Source organism: Ambystoma mexicanum, chromosome 9, assembly GCF_040938575.1.
Source record: "Ambystoma mexicanum isolate Mex_15411 chromosome 9, UKY_AmexF1_1, whole genome shotgun sequence".
Lineage (NCBI taxonomy): Eukaryota > Metazoa > Chordata > Amphibia > Caudata > Ambystomatidae > Ambystoma > Ambystoma mexicanum.
The window spans coordinates 1,184,848,196-1,184,858,430 of record NC_090931.1 but is presented as its reverse complement, the minus strand read 5'-3'; the positions used below and the strand labels follow the sequence as shown (position 1 = coordinate 1,184,858,430).

Sequence of the window (10,235 nt, the reverse complement as noted above, 5' to 3'; positions counted from 1 at the left end):
AGGATGGGATGGAAAATGGCTGCACCTGGTCTCCCTGGGATTGCTGCTGAACTTGGGTATGGTCGACCAACAAGGGAGACAGGCGCCCAAGTCTGGGTCCATCACCTTGACCATCTGAGAGCTGTGGCTGGGCTGCATCACAGCTTTTCTCTCCGAGAAGGCATTGGCACACTGCCAGGGCTCCCTGGGACTGCCACTGAACTTGGGGGCAGTTGACCAACAAGGCAGACAGGTGCCCAAGGCTAGGGGCAGCAGTGCCAACTGTCCAGGAGCTCAGACGAGGCTGCCTTATAGATTTTCCCTACAGGAAGGGATGGGCACCTTGCCAAGACTCCCTGGGACTGGCGCTGAACTTTGGGATGGTTGCTCAACATGGGAGGCAGGCGCCAAAGGCCGGGCACATCACCCCAGACCATCCAGGAGTTCTGGCTGGCCTCAGTTACAGGTTTCCCTCCAGGGAGGGATGGGGATCCAGCCAAGACTACCTGGGACCGCCACTGAAATTGGGGACAGTCGACCAACATGGGAGACAGGTGCCCAATCCCGCAGGCAGCACCGCCAGCCGTCCCAGAGCTCTGGCAGGCCTGCTTTAAAGCATTTCCCTCCGGGAAGGGATGAGCATCCTGCTGGTGCTGACTGGGACTAGTGCTGGACTTGGGGATGGTTTCACAACATGGAAGACAGGTACCACAGGCCAGAGGCAACAATCCTGAACATCCTGGAGCTCTGGCTGGGGCGCATTACAGCTTTTCTCTCCGAGGAGGCATTGGCACACTGCCAGGGCTCCATGGGATCCCCACTGAGCTTGGCGACGGTCGACCAGCAAGGGAGGTGGCGCCCAAGGCTGGGGCCAGCGGCCTGACTGTCCTGGAGCTCTGGCTCGGATATGTTACAGCTGTTTCTTCCAGGAAGAGATGGGGTTCCTGCCGGGGCTCTCTGGGACAGCTGGTGAACCTGGGGATGGTCGACCAACAAGGGAGACAGGTGCCAAGCCCCCCGAGGCAGAACCGCGAGCTGCCCTGGAGCTCTGGCTCGACTGTGTTACAGCTTTTCTTTCTGGGAAAAGACAGGGACACGGTCGCCCAACATGGGAGACAGGCGTCCAATGCCAGGGGAAGCAGCCCTAACCATCCTGGAGCTCTAGCTGGGCTGCATTACAGCTTTTGCATCCAGGGAGGTTTGCGTTAAAGGGTTTCTCTCTGAGGAAGCATTGACACATGGCCATGGCTCCTTGGGACCAAGGAATCTGCTTGTCTATCCTTACCAACGAGCCCTCGCAGGACGCAAATGCGTCTCTGCGAAATGTACACGCTGGGGGTCAGAGGGATTGAGGGAGCAATGGGGGGGGCAATCCACCCCTCCAGATGTAAGCACTGCAGAGGACGAAGTATCTCATCCCGCACTGGAAACATTGTGCGGAGTGCAAGGTACCTCGTTGTCTGCAGTTAATGGGGTTAAAATATACAGTGGGCATGGCTGAAGGCCGTGCTCCCTGCCTCCTTGGCAATGGCCAAAAGCCCTAGCTAGTGGTCCCAAAGTACATATATAGTGGCCACAGCAGAAGTCTGTTGCCACCTAGTGTTTCCAAAAGAAACATAGTGGAGGAATATGTACAGCGTACGGGGCCAGAGGCTGTGGCTACTGTCTATGGCTGAAGGCCATGGCCAGTGGCCCTTTAGTATCTTAAACTATACAATGGTCACAGACACAAGTCATGCTCACTGGAAAAGGACAAAGGCCATGGCTAGGTGGGCTCAAAAGACATGCATAGTTGTCCCGAAAGAAACATATTGGTGGAACATATATAGTGGACATGGCCAAAAGCCGTTGCTAGTTGCCCTTTAGTGGTTTCAAAATATACCGAGGGCAAGGCCGAAGACTAGAGCCAAAGGCCCTGGCTAGTGAGCACAAAATACATGTATATTGGCCACAGATAAAATCTGTAGCCACCAATGGGGTCAAAAAGAAACATATTAAGGGGATTTTGTACAGTGGACATTGCCGAAATCCATGGATAGGCCTCGTAGTGTTTTAAAACATATAGTGGTCACAGCCAAAGGCAGTGCTCACTGGCAAGGGCAGAGGGCCCTGGCTACTAGGCCCAACAGACATGTATAGGCTGTGTCTATTAGGTGGGTTCAAAAGAAACATATTGGGGGAAATGTACAGTGATCACGCCCAAAGGACATGGGTAGTAGCCCTTTATTGTTTTCAAATCAAGATTGGACATGTACGAACGCTGTGGCCAGGGTTTTTGGCCCTGGTCAGTTGGATCAAAAGACATTTATAGTGGATCCAACAGAAACATATTAAGGGGAACATATACAATGGACACTGCCAAATGGCATGGCTAGTGGCCTGTTACAGTTTTCAATTATATAGTGCTAACAAACATACAAAAAAGAAGTGTCCCAACAGGAAAAAGGCCAAGGACTATAACAGTGGTCGTAATCACTGCATGCTGTCACATGAAGTGGTTATTTGAGAAAGAGGCCACCCTTCAGAAGGTGTGCATAACTAGCACCTGGTGTGGTGTCCTCAAACGGGCTCTCTGTCCAGTAAAGAACCAGCAACATGTGTTCCTAAGTATCACATACCTCTATGTCCTTATATTGGCTCTCTAAGCTTCAAGAGCTAGAACACACTATGCTGAATATTTCGCACTTATATCAATTTCACTTATTTGATTCTTTGAAACAAGTATAACATTTAATAACATTTAAGAGAACAATCTCTCAATAAACATGATATATACAGTCACAAAAGCGAAACAAATAACCCTAAAATCAAAAGTCACACATTGAAAGGATAGAAAAGAAAAGGAAAAGATTTCGAAGTTCAAGACAATTGTAGCAGATAATTGCAGCTGGTATCCAAAACAGAACAAAGTTTAGGTACAATCAAATGCATGTTGCCTGAGGGCTACCTTTTGTCATACAGTCAGTTATGACCAAGACCCAATATAAACTCAGCAATTCTCCCAATACTTTTGTATCAAACAATCATGTGTGCTTGAGAGGTAAATCTAATGGTTAGGCAAGCTAAAGTCCAAGTGGGAAAACAAAGTAGTTATGGGCCAAAATATTTTGGAGAGTTGCTGTTTGGTGGGTCTCAATGTTTTGTTGAGTGAACTTGGGGTAAATTATATAGTGGGCACAGCCGGAAGCGGTGCTCACTGTCAAGGGCCAGAATCCCTGGCTAGTATGCCCAAAAGACATGTGCAGGTCATGTCCCCCTAGTGGATCCAAAAGAAACATATTGGGGGACCATATGCAGTGGTCATGGCCGAAACCATGGCTAGTGGCCCTTTAGTGATTACAAATATACAGTGGGTAAAACTGATAAATTAAAATGTATTCACAATCAAAAATACAACAGAATATATTAAAACAACTCATAATCATATATCTAATAGCACAACTAATATGCTCAATCTAAATCTTACAGAGTTTAACAGGAGTAGCAATGAAACAGTGTGGTTAGTAACTGAGGTGAATTAGTGCACTGTATTAATTCTCAGCACACTTCATTGGTCGACACTTTTGTGTTTCCAGCTCAGAGGCCAAGTGATCACAATTCCAGTTTAAATATATATAGTTTATCCTCTGGGCTTTCTTCAGGACACTATGGCTTTGTGCAATGTGGTATCATTTTGGGATCCCTTGATAGTGGAGAGATGTCTCCAGTCTAAATGAAAACAGATGAAATATAGTGTTAAGGAGGTTTATACTCCAGAAATATGCATTTTTTAAAAAGCTGATCAAAATAAAAGAGCATGAAATTGGTCTCCAAAAGCTGTGGATCACTACTCACCTATAATTACTTCTTTGAGTCTTGGGCTATTTGATGTGATATTGTGAACATGATTATGTGTTGTTTTAATATATTTTGTTGTATTTTTGTTTGTGAATACATTTTGTTTTATCTGTTTTTTGGATTGGTGTCTGATGCAATTGTCAGAGGGATCTGCACCTCAGTCTGGCTGTTGGCCACTATCCATACTACACTGTGTTAAAGGGTGTGGTAGCCTGTGCTCACTTGTGTATGTCTGTCATCTGTGATGCCATCTTTGTGCTCATAGGCTGTGCAACAGGGGGCGTGAATTTATGGTGCTTTAGCTCAGTTTCAGGGGTTTTGTTGCGTTAAGTTCTCACCTTAACGTCACTCCAACTTTTTTCCTTGAATATATCAAAGAGCGGCGATAGCCGCCCTATAGTTAAGGTGAGTCGGACACCAATATGAACCCCTCAAAATTCTATCATTAATAACTTTTGATTTGAGTAATGGATTTGACAGAAATTTTGAAAGTGATTAGGGATTTGCAGGCCTCCCTCCCAGACCGCAAAGTTTCGTAAAGATACGTTGAAAAATAAGAACGTTATTAATAATACAAAATAAATGTTTTTCCAAAGTTGTGGTCTACTTCCCATTCATTTTTCCAAAGACAAACAAGGCCAATTTTTGCCAAAGCACACAGCGCAAACCGGTGGATGGATTTGGACCATGTCCAAAACAATTCGGCACAAAGTGTTGACTAGCAATCCATGCGTGGTTTGGGGTTATTCCATGCAGTAGTTATTTAAATATTTGATGGAGAAAGGGGTGCTACCTTCTCACAAATTGATAGTTATATCTCTCAAGGTGCATTGCAGGATGATGGTTTTCAGAAATGAAAAAGCCACCATCTTGTATTTCTCTCAATGTGAGAACTATTCAAGGTTATAGCAGAGGATATAGGAAAATGAAACACAGGAAAAAAACTATTTGCAGGTCAGAAAATGTGCACATACCATCAGGCTAGATGTGGGAGTGGCTAGAGGGCAGCCAGTGAAATTTGGGAGTTGGTGGGTGTCTAGGGACTGAGTTTGTAACACAGAGCTTTCTGTAGCCTCGGCTATATCCGTGAATAGCCAACATCTCAAAGCAAACTGCATCACAGAAAAAGTGTGTGTTGTGGGGGGAAAGGGAAAGGGCAAGGGAGGTGAGGAGGCCATCTCGCAAGTGGGAGAGCTGGCACAGATGAGGGGGACACTTGCTGAGGGTCTGGGGAGGGTAGCAAGGCATTTATTCCAGCTGTTTTTCCAATATTCGCAGCTATATCCCAGACTGCAAAGGAGTATGGATAGCCGCAGGTACGACTAATTCCGTGCCCGTGGCTATACATTTTGGGGTGTCTGTGTTTTATTTCTTTTTAGAAGATTTTTTTATAGGTAAAGTGATGTTGGGGGTGAACAATCATTTCAAAACAAGAGAGGTGATAGCTGGAAGGTTTAGAATAAATGGTACACTCTGGCATTGCTCTGGGCAACCCTCCAGACCATTGGTTTTCACCTGCCAAGCCATTACAAAAGGGGAAAGCCCATATGCAAATCAGGCTTGGTCCCACACCTAAAGGCCCAAACTGCTTGGTCACTTCCCTTCTGCATGAGACCACAAGTAACCCCTAAACATATTTCGGCCTTGTTGGGCCTCATCAGTGAGGAGTAGTTTGGGTCTCTAGACTCAGCAGGGACGGGACCAACATGGGGGCAAAACTGTCCCACTGGGGGTGACAAAGTAAAATAAAAGAGGTGATGCCTGGAATTAATCTTAACCTCTGGCATTGCTCTGTGTAACCCTCCTGACAATTTCTCTTTGTCTGCCAAGCCATTATAAAAGTGTAAAAGAACATGTGGTTGCTTATTTTTCTGTGCAGGTGAGGCTTTGCCTAGCAGTTCATGCTGGGCTTCTCCATTGGTGACTACCTCACGGATTTTCATATGGCTGGACCTCTTTTGCAATGGTACAGTCAGGCTAAAAACAAGTGGTGTAGAAGGTTTCCCAGAGCAGTGCCAATGGTTCAGATGTATTTAAAACCTTCCACCCACCACTTTTTTGGTTTTCATCTACAAAGTAAACACGAGTAGAGCACCAGTGTACTAGTCGGCTAAACTGAGCATTTCTGTTGGCACATTCTCCTCATGCAGCAAATCAACCAACTGGCTCTAATCACAACTTGTCCTCTCAGAGAAGACCAACAAACAATCCTTTTGTCATGCACCAACCCTATGGAACACAATCCTGGAATTTTCTTGGAATGCCCCCACAATTATCCAAATTAGCAAATCTCTTGAGAAAATGCTTTTTTCAGCAACCTCTGACCAATGCCTAATCCCATTGGATGCATAGACTAATGCACAGACCACAGCTCAGTGTACTGCAAAACTGTTAAAAGACACCAACCCAAATGCTAGCTACCCACACCCTGCACAGTGCTCTGCTGCTCTTGAGCTAGGTCTGCGCTATAAACAATAAAACAAATAAACACAATGTAAAATGTCTGCTCTACCCATTTACCCAGTCCTTACTGGAAAGAAGGTTGTTATATACTGAGGACAATGGGGTGGCTCAAGTGATAATCTCCCTGGTTGGCTGTCACATAATATTCCTGGTTTCCCTGGCCCTAACTGGCCCTGAGTGCATGTCTACATCTCATTCCCCTATGATTAAATTCCCCCACTCATGAATTGAAGGTGAGGTAGGATGGCGGCGGGTGCTAATTGATGTTCTCCTATTGTAAGTTTAGGCAATAGCCTTCATACTGTATATGCCTCAGAGATGAACTTTTCACATTTTACAATGTTTACAATTGGGGAGTTTTCTATGTTGTGGGTTACTTAGAAATTAGAATTTGATTTGGATTCCCTTACTCCAACCTCACCTTCCAGTGATGTTATGTGCTCCCAATGTGTTCCTTTCCACTGTCACTCCAGTTTTGAAAGTAAAAGATCGGGTCTAGTTTTTCAGTTTTTAGGGACAGAGAATTATGGGGAATGTAATAATGAAATACCATTTAGATATACAAGTTCTTTTAGGGAAGGCTTGGTTTCCTAAACTCCTTTTGCAGTGTCCTTCAAATCCTTTAGCTGGAATCTGAAGCACACATTTTCATGTACAAAGGATGGAAAGTAGGCAAAGTCCTGCAGGGGTTGGATAATAGATCTTCTATCCTCCTCTGGGAAGATTGGTAGTGTGGGGGCCTCTCGGGCTACAGTCAAGAAATCACTCCCATGTGACCTAATCACAGTTGACTCGCCTTAACGATGCATTGACCACAAAACAATATTTGTCACAAGGCCTTTCACTATCATTGGGGAATCCACTGTGACAAGGGAGACGATGTAGTAGAGTAGTGGTGGCCATAAACAAAGTGGTAGTAGCAGTAGAGTGGGAGTAGTAGTAGTGAGAGGTAGGAGCAGTAGATATATGGTAGTAGTAGAGATGGAGTAGAGGAATAGAAGTTGTGGGAAAAAGGAGAGAGGGAAGTTATAATGGAGGAGTAGTAGAGACAAGGAGGTAGTATTGAAGGGACGAGGGAGTTGACAATGCCATCAGAGATAGTAGGCAGTACAGAAAGTAATACGTGGAGGAACTGAGAAGCAGAGGGAGAAGTACTAGAAATTGATGGAGGCAGGAAGGTGGAGTGGAAAATCATAGGGACAGTAGTACGGAGGGAGGAGAACATCATGGGACTCAGTGCAGAGAAGGGTCAGGTGAGACTGTGTGTGGAAGGAGAGCGAGTGGCACTGTGCACAATCCCTCAGGACTCCATTAGAACACTAAGCATGCTTGGTTAGGTAACTGTGGAAGGCCAGTAAGGAGTAAGGTAGCCACTGTCTTAAGGATTCCACCAATAGAACAGGATAGAGAAAAGACAAATAGGTGGCACTGATCCATAGCAACTATCCACCTGTTACAAAAGCCTAGGCTAGGAAGCAGGGACATTTTAGGGAGGTCAAGAGAGAGGGACGGCCATAGTGTCCAACTCCACTAAAACCCAGTAGTCCGTAAAGATCCATATCTAGGAACTGATGGCCACTTTGTGTGTTGCAAAAATCCACAATAAACAGCCTTAGACTGTCAGACGGCACCCGTGTGGTTATATGTCACAACATATTGCTCATCATTGCACATTTACTTACTGATAGGGATAACATTATTTGACAGCCGCTGCTCCCTGAAACTGTATTCACATTGACTTTAGTTGATCTGCAATTTGAAGTAATGATGAACATTATTAAACAATAAAACTTTAGGTGATACAATGTTTTCATACTGTTTTTCTCAAATAAATATATTGGACATATGTTGGACATATCGAAAGTATTCATAAATGAAAACAGATTGTTTTTAATGTACTTTTGAATGTATTTCAAGATTCACCCCAGTGTAGCTGACCTTAAGCATTCTGATGTACTGAATTACATTTCCATTTGATTATTTCCTACTAATTAGAGTTTGCCAGATGTCCATATATGTTAGTGATCCAGCCTTCCCGCAGAAGTTACTTTATGCATTTAAGGGAGGATTTGTTTTTATTTAATACAAACAACTTTAAAAAATACTGCTTAAACACCATGTAATGGCAACTTCTTTTTTGCATCAAACTATGCTTAACTTCCGTCTAAAAAAACTGTCCTTTAAGAGAAATGTGTTTCTTCACACTTTAGTAAAGACATCTGGAAATTGTTAAGGCACATATTTCAGTGCTATGGCGAAAGACAAACACCATATTTTGAAAAACAATCAATCATACTCACAAGGCAAAGAAAACAAAGGATGCGTTTCTGAAAGGCAATTGATTATAATTGTGTTCTAAAGAAAATATTATATTAATATTATGACTTATTCTAATGAATATGTTACAAATTAAATAATTCTATAGTTCCTTTACATTTCTTCTAAATTTTATGAACAATATGTCTGGATGCTTGGACCGGGCCAATGCCCTCCTCGAAGGCTCCCGTCGTCCTCCCTTGTTCCCCTGAGAAGTGTCCTACACGCAGCTGCATGCCTCATCAAGGGTTTATAGTCATTGCATCGAATTCCTACCATCGACATACCATTCCATCTAAAAAAATGCATTGAAAAAAATAGCATTGAATGCAATTTTTTGTATTTCTTTTTTTTAATGGGCCCCTACAATCCCCCTTTTTTAACTTTTAAAACCCATTATAATTAAACTAAACACTTTACCTTTAAAAAGAAAATGCATTTGATACTTATTTTATGCAATTTTTTTCGATGGCAAGGCAGTCGATGGTATTGCATACGATGCAATGACCAGATACCCTCATCAAGGTTCTAGGCAGATACAACCACATCATCCCGGCCCTCATTGAGCTTCACTGGCTGCCCCAGCATGCACAAATCACCTTCAAGTCTTGCTGCATCATCTATAAGGCAGTCGCCCTCAAGTCACCCAGCTACCTCGCAGAGAAACTCACCATCTACCTCTGATGGACAGGGCAACACCAGAAGCCAGGACTCGTGCAGACTTGAAATCTGCTGCTGCAAAAAGCAAAGGACCAGAAATCCAGACTTCTCTTCCTACACCCCAAGAATATGTAACCTCCTAACGGTCAACATCAGACTCTCCCTCACGCTCCTACAATTCCGAAAAGAACTCAAGACCCACCTCTTCAAAGAATCTCTCCTCAAAATCTAGGCCATCACATCACCTCCACACCAAATGACTCACTAGATGCTGTTCGCCCTTCTCCTCCAGCCACCATGTACAGCTGTACTCCTCCTCTGCATACTAACCTCGCTGTATATCTGTTCTGTCATTAGCTCTGAAAAGTGCTCTTTTATGCATCTGTACTGTTGTATACCTCTGTACAGCGCTCATTGTGTATTTGTATTGTTGTGTACCTCTGTAAAGCGCTTTTTTACTTCTCGAAACTAGGTCAGTGCTCAATAAATACGATATTCATAATAATAATAATAATAATAATAATAATAATAATAATAATAATAATAATAATAATAATAATAATAATATTAGACTTGAATATATGGGAGCTTAAACTTCCAAAATGTATTCAATGGGAAATGTATGCCTTTCCTGGCAGGTTTTCCAAATGGCCAAACCTTGCCTTGGGATTGAAGGTGGGGTTCAAATTCCACCAATTTATCAGGAGATCTTATACTTGAGAGGAGAGTTTGACTATGCGGTCAGTGTTCTCGAGACATGCTAAAAAAATTAGAGAGGACTTTATTAGTACCACCTTGCTTTTTCAACTTGATGTCAATTTAGGAGTGGACAGAAAAGACTCACATATTGCAGGGGTTCTTGGAGAGGCTGGGAGGGTCCAGAGGAGTATGTCACCTGCGTGTGGCGTTTGCTGATCCCTATCTGAAACCTATTTGACTATATGTAGTTCTTTGTGAGATTTGTCTTGAGTTTTGCATTT

General features: G+C 43.6%; 1 pseudogene; it reads left to right on the top strand.

Moving 5' to 3' along the window:
• Positions 1-660: 660 nt before the first annotated feature.
• Positions 661-10,235, top strand: part of LOC138487446 (cytosolic acyl coenzyme A thioester hydrolase-like) — a 75,017-nt pseudogene continuing 65,442 nt past the window's right edge.